This window comes from Monopterus albus, unplaced genomic scaffold, assembly GCF_001952655.1.
Source record: "Monopterus albus unplaced genomic scaffold, M_albus_1.0 scaffold96.1, whole genome shotgun sequence".
Lineage (NCBI taxonomy): Eukaryota > Metazoa > Chordata > Actinopteri > Synbranchiformes > Synbranchidae > Monopterus > Monopterus albus.
In genome coordinates, this window is record NW_018127976.1 from 1597364 (window position 1) to 1614369 (window position 17006).

Sequence of the window (17006 nt, forward strand, 5' to 3'; positions counted from 1 at the left end):
CCATAGCTTCATTGTGTGGCTCATCAACTTTATACCTCTGTAGTTGCTACAACTCTGCACATCACCCTTGTTCTTAAAGATTGGCACTAGTACACTTCTCCTCCATTCCTCGGGCATCTTCTCACTCTCTAAAATCCTGTTGAACAAACTAGATAGAAACTCCACTGCTGTCTCTCCTAGACACTTCCACACCTCTACAGGTATGTCATCTGGACCAACAGCCTTTCCACTCTTCATTCTCCTCAGAGCCTTCCTCACCTCATCCTTTCTAATCTTTGCTACTTCCTGCTCTACAATATTCACCTCTTCCCCCCTTCTTTCCCTCTCATTTTCCTCATTCATCGGTTCCTCAGAATACTCCTTCCATCTTCTCTGCACACTCTCCTCACTTATTAGCACCTTTCCATCTCTGTCTTTAATTACCTTATCTGTTGCACATCCTTCCCATCTCTATTTCTCTGTCTCGCTAATCTGTACAAGTCCTACTCGCCTTCCCTCATGTCTAACCTGGCATACAATTCATCATATGCTTTCTGTTTGGCTGTTGCCACCTCCCTCTTCACTCTACGCTGCAATTTCTTGTAATCCTGTCTACTATCTTCAGTCCTTTTTACATCCCACTTCTTTCTAGCTAGCCTCTTCCTCTGAATGCTGTCCTGTACTTCCTCGTTCCACCACCACATTTCCTTATCTTCTTTCCTCCTTCCAGATGACACACCTAGCACTGTCTCCCTGATCACTTCTGCTGTAGTTTCCCAGTTATCTGGAAGTTCATCCTGACCATCCAATGCCTGTCTCAACTTCTGTCTGAATTCCTCACAACATTCTTCCTTTTGCAACTTCCACCACTTGGTCTTCATTTCTGTCTTTCCTCTCCTCTTCTTCCTAAACCAGAGTCATCCTACACACCACCATCTGATACTCTCTGGCTACACTTTCTCCTACCACCACTATGCAGTCACTAATGTCTCTCAGATTGCCTCTTCTACATAGAATGTAGTCTACCTGCATATTCCTACCTCCACTCTTATATGTACCTTACCTTTGTTCCCCTCACCAACATGCCCCTCTGAAGTCTGCCCCAATCACCACTCTCTCCCCTCTGGGAATACTCTCCATCACCTCATCTAACTCACTCCAGAATCTCTCCTTCTCTTCTAACTCACACCCTACTTGTGGAGCATAACCACTGACTACATTCAACATTACCCCTTCAATGTCCAACTTCAAACTGATCACCCTGACACTCTTTTCACCTCTAAAACGTTCCTCACGAGCTCCTCCTTCAGGATCACTCCTACCCCATTTCTCTTCCTATCCACACCATAATAAAACAGTTTGTATCCCCCTCCAATACTACATGCTTTGCTACCCTTCCACCTGGTCTCCTGCACACACTGTATATCTACCTTCCTTCTCTCCATCATGTCCGCCAGCTCTCTACCTTTCTCTGTCATTGTACCAATGTTGAGTCCCTATTCTCAGATCTATACTCCCGCCTTTCCTCTTCTCTCTCTGTCTACAAACCCTTCTGCCTCCTGTCCTTCTTCGACCAACAGTAGTCCAATTTCCGCCAGCACCCTGTAGGTCAACAGCACTGGTGACGGTAGTTGTTAACCCGGGCCTTGACTGATCCAGTATGGAATTCACACTGATGATTCGCATGTTTAAATTTGGCATGTTTTTACACCGGATGCCCTTCCTGATGCAACCCTCTTTGTTTATCCGGGCTTGCACAGAAGTCACTGGCTTGCAACCCCTGTGGCTAGATTAATTATATTAATCATTATAATTAATTAATTTCTTCTTCTTTTATTTCCTCATCCCCTCTGTGGCTTGATCTTGCCTATTCTGTTCCCATTTTCAGTTTCTCTCCCTGTCCATAACAAAGTGTTTTCTCATTGAAACTCTGAAATTCCTTTTGCACTGCAGACCAGTAAAACAGCTGTAACCTATTACAGTCAAGATATGAAACCTTGTGATTAAAAAACATTACAGTGTATTAAAATGTAACAGTACTGGGGGGCAGCAGCCCCCCTTGCCCTCCTGTAGATCCATCCCTGAATATTAATCTTAGTACTAGTTGCCTTATTTCAAGATTGCAATAATGGCACTACTGCAAATATTATTTGCTTTTATGAACAAAACTAATAATCTACTTGACATCCCAGAAAAAGTAATGTAATTTTCAAGAGGAAACAATATTAAACTGAAATTAAAAATGTAGCAAATATAAATCTACCAAAAGCTTTAATGGTGTGAGACACATCCTGAACACAGCATGATTTTATTTTTTAAACTTGGTAGCAACAGCTACCTGTTTGATGTACGATAGCATTTAATGTAGATACAGACGATTTAAAGTTTGGGTAAAGCAAAATCAGTGATTTGTTTCTAAACACATTATCAGTGTCAGAATGTAGTTGCTGAAAACATGAAAAGACTGAGAACTATGTAGTGCTGAATTGTGGAGTTAGACCATTTCATCATTTTGGAGTTCAGAATTTTTTAGGCAGGGTAAAAAGCATAGCTTGATGACACACTGGTGCCATTCTCAACATAACCCTTCCCCCCTAAACACACACATGTAAAAGATCTGTATTAATGATATATACCTACTGTAAAGTTGGCTGTGCACTGCTTGTGTTTTACCATGTGATTCTAAAAATGTTATATATTTTGATGAACATACAATACCATATTTTTCTATGAAAGGAATAATAATCATATAGGCTAATTAAATATACTCAAAATACAGGCTACACACAGAGATAGAACAGAGGTTGTGCATTGGATCATAGCAAAGCCAGATTTACACAATAAACGTTGTACTGATTGTATTGATGATAAAATAGCAACCACCAAGCGGGCTATGATCTGACAGCAAGCATATGCAAAGTACACAACACATATAGCAGCATCAACTGGCTGATATGAAAGCCAGCTTTACAAGATATCTTGAAGAGGTTCTTGTTTTGGTGGAAAGGTCTTTGAAACAGCACTGGACTAAAGCCATTTCAATAGCTCTTCACTGTTTGAGGAGCAGCTCCATGACTACTGTCACACGTTTTCAGGCTTCAGTCGGTTAAACCTGGATGCTAAGCTACATTAAGCTCAAGGATATAGAGACAACAGTGAACTTGATGTGAAGGGTCCCTACTGCTTGGCAGGCTAGTGCTGTCAGGAGGGTATGTGTATTTGTGTGTCTTGGAGGAAAGGTCATTACTGCCTCTTTATGGCATGATGGCTGGCCTGGCCCAGGGACTAGGGAAATATGAAGACAGCAAGTCGACACTGGAAGAGAGTTGTCCAATGTGGTGAGAGGGGGTTTTAAAAGTGCTGGTCTAAAAATGATGTTATCCGTCTCAGATTCCATGCATTCATCCTCCCTCCTTCAGATTAACTGGAGCCCTGATCCATAAAACTAACAAACAAACAAGGCTTGCTACCACACACACAAATCACACTCTTATTCTGCACATGGAGCTACCTAGCTGCCTGGGTTTTGTTCAAGTGCTTTCCTGGAGCATCAGAACTCTGCCAAAGCACCAGAAGTCTTATAATCATCACCTGTGTTGCTACACATTATAATGCATTAGTAAGTGAACATAATCCTATCCATTTTTATTACTGCTAGTTTGTTTTCTTCAGAAGCCATGCAGTGATGTTCTGATTTGATTCGAGGATGCTGCAGTGCAGATGTGGGTGAAATGTACCATTTAATAGTTATTAAAGATAATTATGGGAAGAAAATATAAAACAGAGCATGCTTTCTACAGCAAAAACTCTGACCAATACCAACAATATCAGCTCAAAGTGATTTTCCATGTGTGCCAGTTTTTGTAAAAGGATATATGTATGAGGTGTGTCTGTGTGTAACTTGGGTAAAAAATACTATGTATTATAGTTAAACATCCTTAGAAAGTGCATTTGCTTGTGAGCAATAGTTACTATAAATAAGTTGATTTCATTAGTAGTGATGTCCAATTGACACAATGACACCTGTATAGAACTACTTCATCATTTGTATGTACTGAGTACTGGTTCATTCATTCAAAGGTTTGGTTTAGTGCCACCTGGTGGTGAAATAGTATGCAGCAGAACAATGTCTGAATTATGTCATGGGTGTAACTAGGCTTTGTGTGAATGATATGAAAACATTTGTAAAGACTGGTCAGTCGGTCGAGTCTATGAACGTATGTAGTGTAGTAGGTGAGAAGGCGTGCTTGGGGAAACAGAGGATGTGGTGGGATGGTAATATGTGCCTATGTAAATTGGACAGGGTGTGAATAAATACAAGGGATGGAGAATCAATCATTTTTATTTCTAACTGGCTCCCGTATCGACGGTTTGAACCAGTCACGGGAGTCACTCAGGTTAACTGTTTCTGCGTCGGACGTCATCAGTCAATCTCTGGACTACGAACTACTAAGTAAGGTACCTTTTTTTGGCTTAATGAAACAGCAGCTTAATTTTTGGCCTCACCACTCCCGAGCATCCATCTGGAACAGGGGGTATATGCCAGCTGGTGTAGAGTGAGTGTGCCATGTGTGGGCTCACTATATTTGTGTGTTTATTTTAAATATTGAAAAGTGTGTCTTACAGAGAAAAAGAGTCAAAGATATTTAAAAAGGGGATTGTTATTTATGGTTTACCCTGATTTTTCTGTTGAGTAAATTAAGAAATGTTAACTCTAACATGTGTTTGGTTATTGCATACAGTTCTCGTAGGACCTAAGGGCATATAATGTAGAGAGGTTCCAAAGTTCTCTGCTCTTGCATTATAAGGTAATGATATTTTTCTCACTCATGCTCTACTGTTTTTGAGTGATGATAGCTCCTTAAAAGATGATAGCTCTCAGAATATGAGGATAGTGAATTTCAGCAGAATTACAACACACTGAAAAGGATTCAGTGACTTTATTCTAAACTATGTGTTTTTCTTGCCACTCCTTGCAATTTTTGTAGGTCACATGTGACCTACATGTGACTACTTCTTCCACTATAATAGTTGTTTTATTTGTATATACAAAGACTCTTTATACTAGTATGGCAAGCTATTTTAATATTTATGGAACCACAGTCCTATCTGCAATTACAATTTAAATATTCATAATAGCATTTGTCCTAGTCAAACTTACATTTTCACTAATCATAATGGCACATAAAGATGGCACAATAACCTTCTTACTTATAGAAACACTAATTTTGACATAGTTAAAACTAAAGTTAAGTTAGATAAAATCCCTTAAAAAGTGACCATTTTAACATTTAATTTCTAGACTGGATAGGTATTGTAGATTATTGTAATTTACTTCTTCCTACTCAAATAAATATGTCAGCTATCCACAGTGTCATTTCTGATATGCAGTGTTCATTCTGGATATCTGCCATCGAATTCTTAGGAAAAACTCCCATTTCATTTATCTACAATCCAGCTATTACTTGTCTTGTCAGGTTTATTTATCATTATGCAGCTATGAACAGGAGATATTTAATATTCCACTGGTGCATATAAAAAATAGTAGTTTTTTTGTGATTTGTTTGTTTTTTAAACCGACTAAAGAGAGATGACAAGAAATTTATAATTCCCAGCCAGACAAACAAGGCAAGTTCTTATTCATAAAACAAGAAAAACTGCAGTGTTGACAGAGAAATTTAAGAGCTTCCTAACTGATTTAAGAGGAGCATTCATTGCAGAGCACAGTCTGACCATTATTTGGTAAAGAAATTGTAAGTGAATTGGGAGAAAATCACCACTAGAAGACAAACAATAAAACAAACATGAGAATGTAGTTGCTTGTTGCATTAGATTTCCTGTTTGAGTAGAAGTCCCCTCAGGTGTCCTCAACATCTAGTGAGGTGTCCTCGAATATACCCACAGCAAATTTTTTCAGTAGAGTCTCCAATGGATTGCCTACATTTCCAGTGTGTACAGTGGATTGAAATGAACATAAAGTGGTGGTTGCCTGGAAGGGAGGAAATCAATCTGTCTACTTCTGATACTCTTTACTATACTACAAACCATTTTCTAAAATGTAGAGGCAATTTGTACTCAATGGGCTAAAACATTCAGGAAAATGGCTCTTTAACCTGTCTGACAGTTTTGACCTAAGTCTGACTGGATCTTTTTTTCCTCTCTTTATGCCACTGTGCCGGATATAGCCACAGCCAGAGGCATATTTTCTAGTTGTCCGTCCATAAGGTCCATTCGTGTGGATGTGTTATCTTAGGAGAGTCTTGAAGAAAGTGTCCAATTGGACTCAACAATGAACTGATTAAATTTTGATAGTCAAAGGTTAAGGTCACAGTGACCTCATCTTCATCCCATTATTGTAAATGCAATATGTCAGGAACACCTTGAGGGAATTTCTTCAAATTTGGCTTAAATGTTCACTTGGACTCAGTGATGAACTAATTAGATTTTGATGGTCAAGGGCCTCTGTGACCTGGCATTTGTCTAATTCTTCTGAATGTGATATGTCATGAAAACCTTGAGGGAATTTGATCAAATTTGGTGCAAGTGTCCACTTGGACTCAAAGATGAACTACCAAGATTTTGGTGGTAATTGGTTCAAGGTACGGGACCTCACTTCTGTTCCATGCCCATGAATTTGACTGGTTGGTGGAGGCATACAACTGCAAAGCAGTGATTCTAGTTTTTTGTTTGTTTAGATCAGAAGATAATATTTTGAGCATATAAAACATAAGCCAACCTGGTGAAGTAATAATATTTGTATTAGCTTTTCACATATATAAAAACCAAGGTGTTTCATTTCACTCACTGTGTAGCAGCCTCAGGGAAGCAGATACACACACACAACTGACATAAATTAACCCCCATGGAATGGATAAATGAATTTGTAAAAAAAAAAAAAAAGTTTTACGGTGTTGTATGTAATAAATCATTTGTATATATGCAGAAACCTCTCTCTGTAATGCTATCCCAGGAGGTGTCTGCAGAGCTGGTTCTAAGCTAAGGACTAGGCACTTGGCAAAGCAGTGGTGCTACAAACCCTTGGTTCTGTGGGAGATTATGGGTAACATTATCTCACTGGCCAACAAGACTGACAAACTAGCTGTACTATTGAAGAATGTGTGGATATACAGGGAGTGTAGTTTGCTTTGTTTCACTGAGACATGGCTAACTGCTAGCACCCAAGATGCTAATGTGGATCTAACTGGCTTCACTCAGTCACAGCGAACAGAGAAACCAAGGTGAGTGGGAAACGCCAAGGTGGGGAACTCTTTATTAACATGAGGTGGTGTAATCCCGGGCATGTAACTGTGATAATGACTATCTGCTGTCAGGTCATTGAACTTTTAGCCACGAGTCTCTGAACTTACTACATGCATAGAGAGTTTTCACATGCCTTTTTTGTCTGTGTTTACATCCCGCCATGGGCGAATGCACAAGCATCATGTGACGTCATCCACTCGACTATTGCAACACTGCAGACACAGCACCCTGATGCTTTTATTTTGATCTCTGGAGACTTCAACTATGTCTCACTGGACTCTACATAGTCGGCATTTTTCCAGTATGTGGACTGTCCAACCAGAGGAAATGGGGCTGTAGTAGTAGAAACGGTAATCTGTAGTAGCTAGGACCTGATATGAACTAAATTAATTCAGACAAATCATCACAATTACAATGATAATTTAACATTATAATAATTCAAGGCAGTTCAATAGTTTTAAAGATAGGGAATTGAATCACCACCTCTGCAAAGGAATAAATATAGTGTTAAATAGGAAGATTGTCCCAGTCAGTCAGTCAAGTCCAGAGTCTGTTCCCCCTACCCAGGCCTGGGATCGAACATGCACACACTCCACTATCACAGTAGCCTTCTTCTTCTCCTATCCTTCGGCCTACCTCTTTTTATTCACAGCTCTCGCTTCCTATCCTTCTCCCACTTGCGTCAACCCTTAGACTTGTTTTTCCTTCTTAGGACACACCCTGCTAGCTTCTCCTTTTTAGGGAATACACTCTGCTAGATGTTTTGAACAACAGGAAGCCTGGTGCCTGCACTCCTCTCAGAGAGCAGCGCCACAGGTCAATGCTCTTTACACAGCCACCTTCCTTAACTCACAATCTTTTCTATTCTAATGTGTTTTACTTCACATTACATATTATATATTATCTGTTCCTATGTTCTGTTTGTTTGTTTTTAACCACTACAGTCCCTCCTCCCATTGTCCAAAGACCACAGAACTTCCAAACTCTACAAGTAAACAAACAACAACTACAACAAAAGCAGAGAGGAAAATCAAAATATGAACATGTTTGCCTGAGACTCTAACACTTCTAAACTCTAACAGCTTTAGTTAAACATTAACTTATACCTAAAGTCAAATCTAAAATCAATTTTTATTACAGAGCTTATAACTCCTCAATAAACTTTTTAACCTTAGCAGAGTGTTTCCCACATACTCTAGTGAAACATAACTTCATCAAACAACTCAACATCACACATCCTAGCAGTAATTAACTATAGCGAACAAATTAACTACAGGGGATGACACATAACTTCCTATTCATAATGGACTACAAATGAACAGACATGAACATAAAAATGAACAACCAACATGAGATGATGATTCTGTTCCCCTTGTAAGATAAAAATGCAGTTCATTTTAACCACTACAGGGCCATTGATGTCCTGTATGCTAATGTGAAGGATGCATACATTAACACTCCTCTGCCACCACTGAGGAAATTAGGCCACAGTTTGGTTTTGCTCCAGCCTCAATACAAACCACAGGTAGTCAGGCAGCCCACCACCACACACTCCTTCAGGAAGTGGACTCATGAGGCTGAGGACGCTCTGAGGGGCTGCTTTCAGGCTATTGCCCGGGGAGTGCTGCAGGAGTCATGCAATGAGGACATTGAGAGGATTGTCTGTGCAGATTCTCAGTCATCCAGGTCATAGTAAACTGAAAAAACTTAGAAAAAAATCAACTGGACTTTTAGATTTCTAGAGGCTTCATCAGTTCTGAACTGATGAAGCCTCTTGGATGAGAGGCGAAAAGTCTTCAACCTAGAAATCTAAGTCCAGTTGATTTTTTCTAAGTTTTTTCAGATTGAGAGGATTGCTAACTGCATCACCGACTACATCAACTTCTGTATAGATATTGTTGTTCACACCAGAACTCTGCACTGCTTCACTAATAACAAGCCCTGTATTACCTGCAACATCAGGGACCAACTTAACAATAAGAAGAGGGCAGGATGGAGACCAGGATGAGCTGAAGCACATGCAGAGGGAACCCAGGGTCTGACTGATAGAGGTGAAGGAGGACTACATGAGAAAGGTAGTGCAGAATACCAAAAACATGGAGGTTTGGGATGGCCTGAAAACCATCACAGGCTGTAGTATGAGGTGGAGGAACACAGTGGGTGACAGCTAAACAGTTAAACAACTTTTTTAACAGGTTTGACTGTCCTAGATTACTCAGGGCTGGTGATGCTGAGCTGGGAGAGCCCCTTCAGCATGTTTTTAACCTGAGCCTGCAACTGGGGAGGGTCCCTACACTGTGGAAGACATCATTCCTGTCCCCAAGAAGCCACACCACAGGGAACTGAAAAGCTTCAGGCTGGATTTCCCTGACATCACACAACATGAAAACCCTGGTGTGGCTGCTACTATACCCTCTCAGATCCCAGGTCCGCCAGGCCCTTTGCAGTTTGCATACCAGAAGAGGGTGTCATGACAACTCCCTCTCTCCCATGGCAATCTGAGCTAGTGGCATGGGTGTGGCTGATTCCATCATTGGCCCTTTCCTACTTAACTGGCGCTCAGATTATTCTCCCTTGTCAGTTCATTCCACAGTTCTGTGCTGAACCTTTGCTGGCCGACATACTGATCATTAGTTTTGCTGCCTACCTGTTCGCACTGCACTCAGCATCTTCTGCACTAGCTCTATGCTCTGTTTTGGCCAGGTATCTGTGTCAGCACCTGCTTGCTTGTTCTCCTGAGTTCTGCTCTGTGTCATTCTAGTCTTTGAACCAGCTCTGCCCTGCTTATCTGTCCAGCTCCAAACTCTCAGCGAGGCCCCCAGCTCAGGTGGGAGTGGACTCACACCTGGTGTCCTTGATTCCAGACTATCTCATGGGGAGACCTCAGTAGGTCAGGTTGAGGGACTGCACCTTAGAAATGTGCAGGTCGGTAGCAACATCTCCAAGACTATTACGCTGAGCACAGGGGCTCCGTAGGGGTGCATGCTCAGCCCATTGCTCTTCACACTGCTGACCCACAACTGTGTACCAACCTACAGCACCAACCACATTGTCAAGTTTGTGGATGGCACGACTGTAGTTGGCCTCATTACCAACAATGATGAGGCTAACTACAGGAGTGAGGTGTGCCAACTGGTACAGTGGTGTAAGAACAACAACAACCACTTCCTCAATGTGGGGAAGACTAAAGAGATTATTATGGACTTCAGGAGAAAACCTCTAAAGCATCCACCACTGACCATCGACGGTGCTGTAGTGGAGAGAGTGAGCAGTACTAAGTTCCTGGGGGTGCACATCTCTGAGGACCTCTCCTAGACCAACAACGCCACAACAATGGCCAAGAAAGCTCAAACACACCTCTACTTTCTCCGCAAACTGAGGAGAGCCAGTGCCCCACCCCCCATCATGTGCTCCTTCTACCGGGGCACCATTGAGGGCATCATCACTGGTTGCATCAATGTGTGGTACGGAACCTGTACTGCCTCCTGCAGAAGGACCCTGCAACGCATAGTGAAAATAGCCAGCAAGATCATCGGTGCTCCTCTGCCTTCCCTTACAAACATCTTCAACACCCGCCTCACCCGCAGAGCCATCAGCATTGCTGATGACACCTCCCACCCCGCACACTCCCACTTCAGACTCCTGCTTTCAGGAAGAAGGTATCGGAGTCTTCAGGCCCACTCCACCAGATTTACAAACAGCTTCATTCACCAGGCTGTGAGGATGCTGAACACTGTTCACTACCTCCTCCCTCTGCCCCTGGACTGTAACCCACCATAGAACATAAAAAGATATTTAAAAAAATGACTACCTCTGCTGTTTGCACAACTCAATACATTCCCCTTTTTGTTATATTACAGGTAAATTTGCTGTTGTGGAAACAAAATTAAAACACACAAATAAACTACCTCTGCTGTTTTTCCTTCTGTTATGTTATATGTAAATCTGCTGCTGACAGTTTTTTTTTTGCCGGGATATCTGCTGCTGTTGATCATTTGCAAAACTGTCCATGTATACCTCATATGCTATTTGCACCTCATCACCAATGCCCTGGTGATGCTGAACTATCTGACAATTTCCTATTATTGTTTGCACTACTGTCACTGACTGTACACGGTTTTGAGTCACAGCTAATTAGCTGTGCCGTTTAGATTTCTCCTAAATACGTCAATCCAGTTCTTATGCTATTCTATTTTTGTTCTACTTTATTCTATTATAGTTCCTAAATGTTATGGCACCCAATGCTAGGTGAGAGAGAAACAGTATTTCAATTTTCTGTATGCCCTGCACATATGGTGAATTGACAATAAAATCCTTGAACCTTAAACCTTTTTGATACACTTGGGAAATCATCTTCCCCTCAATGATTGCAAGCTGGCCAGGCCCTGAAGCAGCAAAGCAGGCCCAAATCATGATGTTTCCTCCACCATACTTTACAGTTGGGATGATGTTTTCATGATGATATGCGGTGCCATTTTTATGCCAGATGTAGTGCTGCGTGCCCTTTCCAAATAGTTCAATCTTAGGTTCATCAGTCCACAAAACATTTTGCCAATATTGCTGTGGAGTGTCAGTGTGCTCTTTCACAAACTTCAGGTGTGCAGCAATGTTCTTTTTAGTAAGCACCCTTCCTTCACAGTGTCCTGCCATAGACACCCTGCTTTTTCAATGTTTTACGTGCTGTAGACTCATGAACATAGATGTCATAATCCAATGATGTCTTCAAATCTTTGGCTGTCACTTGTGGTTGTTTCTTTACCTCAGTGATGCGTCTTCGTTGTGCTCTTGGGGTCATTTTGACTGTGCGCCCACTTCTTGGTAGAGTAGCCACAGTCCCAAAGTGTCTCCATTTGTAGATTGTTTGCCTAACTGTCAATGGTGAACTCAATTATAGAGCCAGACGAGTAAAGGCGGAAACTGTCTCTTTAATATGAGCACTGGTAACAAACAAAATGATACAGAAAACTACTTAAACATGAAACACACTCTCAGGTCGGTAGCACAGTCCAGGGTCAGAACCAGCAAACTTACACAGCTGAGGGATCCACAAAAGCATGGTCAAAAAGGGAAGTCCATAGGTTGATAAACAAAAAACACGGTTGGAATTGAGGGCGCTATGCGAAATTCAGTGGTGAAAAAGTAATCTGGGGTCAGAGCTGGAATCAGGAACAGGTAAAATGCTGGAAAGTCTGCACAAGAATTTAGAATGATCTGGCAGCTTCTTGGTGTGGGGAAGATACCTAAATGCTGTTGTAAGCAGGTGTGAGTAATGAGAAGCAGGTGAAACCAATGTGGGTGATGAGATCACCCACATGAACAAGTATCCGGGAGTCAGGATGAGCTGGGGACATCCTTAGTGATCCAAAATGTAAACAAATATAGGATAAATTGGTAGCCCACAGTAACTCATATCTATGGCAGCATTATACTTGTTTCTTGTACAAATATTATCTGTGCACATGACTGAATTTTACCATTTAATGTGACATTGTAAAAATTTGATATTTAAGCTCATATTCATTACACAGACAGCCTAATAGTCTATAGGATCTAGGATATTGGGTCTAGACAATTAATCAGGCAGCCTATAATGCCTCTATCCTCTTAAATAGCAACAATAATAGACTATTATAAGATCCTGATCTCTGGATCTCATATTTATGACAAAGCAATAAATGTTAAATGTTAAAAGTCATTACTCATGTGAACAGATAGAAACTGCAACAAAAAAACAGGAAGTAGGCTATAGGCTACACAATGTTGCCATGGATATAGTATTTTACAATGGCACCGTTTTTAGTCTAGGTAAAAGGCCTATTTATTTACATTCTGGAACACTAAGTATGCTGAATCAGCTATCATCAGTTCATTTTGCTACCTAGCCTTCTGTTGGATGTGCTGTCAGAGTTACTGTACATAAATAGTCTCCTGAAGAAATCTTAAAAACCGAATGTTTTTCAGCAGGTTCTGAAGCTTTCTAACTCCTGCTCATTACATGTTTAGGCCTATTGTGAGTTACACTGGAGGCAGCAACTTTGAGGCCTGTCTAGAAGATAATGTTAATTCTGAGAAGGGTACCTTGACACCAGTTATTTTTGTATTAATCTTGTGTAAGAATTATGTCTGAATGAATATTTTGGTTACACATCATGCATACAACATACACACACACATGGAGTTCTTCATTTTGTTATGACTTGTGCTCGATGCATGCAGAGCATAAAATATGAGAAGGAGACGCCGGACTGTCTCCAACTCCTGATGTTTTTATATCTTTTTGTGTAAGGGGTTAGCCCAAAACCTTATAAATGTATAGGCTCTGTGTTTCCGGGGTCTCTCTTCTCCAGCAGCTTGTCTGAGGGAGGGAACCACCCGGGTTTGGGCTTCTATAACTTTTATTTGTGGTCTTTTTTAAATAAACCAGCACTAAAATGAAACAATTCGGACTCCGTCTTCATTCAGATCTGTTCAATAAAAGAACTGGGGTATAACAACTTGGTGCCATGACCATCGGAATTGGATTCCATGTCGTGAGTGAAGGGACTGCACAGATCAACATTGGCCGACATTAAACAGGTGAGCAGGAAACCTATTTACACATAAATCCTGCACATTGTACTTTGCCAAATTTAGTTGATCTGTGTGGACTGTGAATTCTCGGTCTAAAATTGAATGAGTAGAGTAAGGATAAAATAACACTTTTATTTTGAAATGTGCTGTGTTGTTTATGCCACGTCTTAAAGTTACAAGCACATAGTTTCATTTGAGGGATAGAAATAAGTGCCCTAGTTACAAATTGATGACTGTCAGAGATGTAAAATTCACATTAATAAGTGGATAACCACAAATTTTGACAGTCTTCAAAATTATTATGATTTTTTGCTCCAATGGTAAGACTGGCTTGCTGAAGGCAGAAGTCAGAGGCCGAGCCTTCTCCAAGAGGAGCACATTCCTGAATGCCTAAATATTTATAAGACGGTCACTGCTAACTGTTAAATGATTAATGAGGGCACAGGGAAATATTTTTTATTTTCCTTGATCATTGTGTGGGTGGTTTGCTGCACGAAGGCTGTTGAACACTGTCATGCATTTTTTAATAGCAGCAAGTGCTACGGAGAGAATTCGATGTGACACAGTGTGCCTCAGGCAGAACTGTCTTTGAGGGCTGGGCATAGTCTATGGGAAAACTATTATAGCATTTACGGTGATGGCATATTCAGTGGAATTAAAACAGAACTGTTGATTGGGTGAACCCCCAGCGATCGGGCGCATCAGAAAAAGTTGTGATGTAGAAGCTTCCCATTTCGGATCGCAGTTCTGGGCAGAGATCATTTCACTTGAAACGCCAGTCACGTGTACATAAATTTTTAATAATGTCTGCAAATGTTGTACAAGAGTGGGAAAAGACCAAGCCTTATTCTTTGGGGTCAGTACTCTACAAGTTTTTGTCTAAATGGTTAAATACGCTTTCTAAAGATGAGCAGGACAAGGCAAGAGATCGGTTTATTTCCTGGGTCCTACAGATGCAGAAAAAGGGTATGCTTGGGGACAGTGACAGTCCTCCCCCACAAGGGGATGCTATAGGGCTGTTTTTGAAGCAAGCTGCAGTGAAAGCTAGACAGGAGGTTAAGACCTGTACCTTTTTGACAAGGAACAGAACATAAGCCAGAAAAAAAGCTGAGAGTTTTCTTTCTGGTTATACATGTTTTTTAAGAAGTTTCAAGTGTTTTCAGTCTCTTTCAGCCAGTTCAAGCAAGTCACATGGGACAGTTGAAGTCAATTCTCCAAGTGGCACTGTTATACAATCAGACACAGACATTCCAGTGCCAGCTGCACATCTTACCAGAGATTGTAAAGTACAGTTCAGATACACACACAGTCGTCTTCCCCACAAACTCCACGAGGAGAGCGGAAGCCAATACAGAACAGTGGCTTATCTAGACAGATGCCACAAAGTGCAAAACATAGCGCCCCTGGTGGTTGTTTGTACAGGGAGGGATTCTACACACAGCCCCATTTCCAGGAGGTAAAACTGACAGAATTAGAGCACAGACTTATCCAAATGATTTAAATTCTGGCTGTGTAGACCGGGTCATAACTCCAGTTGTTGGCGCATGCACCTCTGCCTCTTTCGCAGAGGAAGAACATAAGCATGGTTGTGACGCCCTCAGTACCAGCAATGTCTCACAAGAGTGATTCCAGCTGGGATGGCACAGTGCATGATTTTATATCACAACGTATGCAAAGAGGACAAGGGAGCATCCATGATTGTTTTGACATTCCCTCACACCAGCTGCCATTGTTTTAGTCCACCTCACTTTGTGAAGAGATAACACAAGCCTACACTCCTTTTAGCCTTCAATACATGAGCATGCTACAGGAGGTAGAATTAATGGAAAACACTACTAAGGATGATGATAATGCTTCTCTCTATACTGAAATTCATCGGTTTTGGCTGATGATGAGCCAGAAATTCCCACTACAGGTGCATTCTGTTGAGCTGTGTAGAATTCCACCTCAAGAGAGTGAGAGAGGTAGTCAGTATTTGTTCAGAGTGTGTGAACTCGGGGAGAACCACACTGGTGATGACCCAGCCATCAGTGACACCATGGGGGTGCTGTTTTGCAGTGCTGTGGAGGCTTCCCTCCCAGCATCCATACAGCATCTTCTGAGACAGGTAGTGTGACTCAACACATTTACCTTTGAGCAGTGGTCAGCTTATGTCACTCAGTGTATTGACAATGAGCTGGAACCACAAGAAAAGAATGCAAATGAGCTTTCTTCCTTGCTGGCACAGTTAGCTAAAGTGCAGTTGAAGGAAATGCAAGACAAAGTTAATCAAAGTAAGGCTACAGCTAATCAAATGTCTGTGCAGAATGCTGCACAGCTATATATACGGCAGCAACTCTTTGCACCACAGCTGACCGCACCACCTTATGAGTGGGATTCTGCTCCCATGTACTGTGGACCTCAGTACCGTGGCAGACCACGGGAAAGAGGTCAAGGACCTTGGACTCCTAGGAGAGGTCCGCCAAGAGATGATAGATGCTGGATTTGTAACAAAAGAGGACATTGGTTGCGTAGATGTCCCTTTTCATATCAGCAGTCGCAGGGTATATCACGATATCAGTATCAGGTCTATCCACCTCCACAGGATGGATATGTTCAGCAGTTCCCACCATCAGCCCAACATCAGGCACCTGGCTCACACCAGTTGCCTCAACATTAGGGCTGCCCAGAACCAGTAACAGGTGACTCACTGTGTGAACCACTAGTCAAGGTAACCATCAATGGTCAAGATCACGTGTATGGTTGACACAGGAGCCTGGTATTCCACACTTAGCATGCCACTCCCCATTTCAAGGCATACTGTACCTGTTGTTGGCTTCTCGGGACACACAGAGGAGTGGCTGCTTTCCGAAAAAGTTCCTTGTAAATGGAATAATCTGTCCTTTTATCATTCTTTCTTGCTTTCCCCCTCATGTCCTGTAAATTTTTTGGCTCGTAACATAGTGTGTTCCCTAAATGTGACAATGATGATGTCCCCATGCCATGTTGACATTACCTTTCCTAATGGTTTTGTTCAACGCTGTGCAACTCCAAAAGCAATGTTCAGACAAATGTTACAAACCACACCCTCAGGCATAGACCTGTCTCTTGGTTCATCAGCTGAGGTGTGGAGGGGATTTGTAACTGCACCTGGAAAAACAGATTTGTGGGATAACTTCAAGCAGTGGCTTCCTGGATTTCCATCCTCCACAAATAAA

General features: G+C 41.6%; 1 protein-coding gene and 1 long non-coding RNA gene across 3 annotated transcripts in view; both read right to left on the minus strand.

Annotated features, from left to right (window-relative positions):
* Window positions 1-17006, minus strand: part of ca10a (carbonic anhydrase Xa) — a 514312-nt gene that overhangs the window by 61300 nt on the left and 436006 nt on the right. The gene's annotated exons all lie outside the window — the stretch shown is intronic.
* Window positions 16927-17006, minus strand: part of LOC109965113 (uncharacterized) — a 2903-nt gene continuing 2823 nt past the window's right edge. The window contains exon 3 of the long non-coding RNA XR_002275593.1: window positions 16927-16938. This is a non-coding gene — a long non-coding RNA (uncharacterized LOC109965113). The remainder of the gene's footprint in view (window positions 16939-17006) is intronic.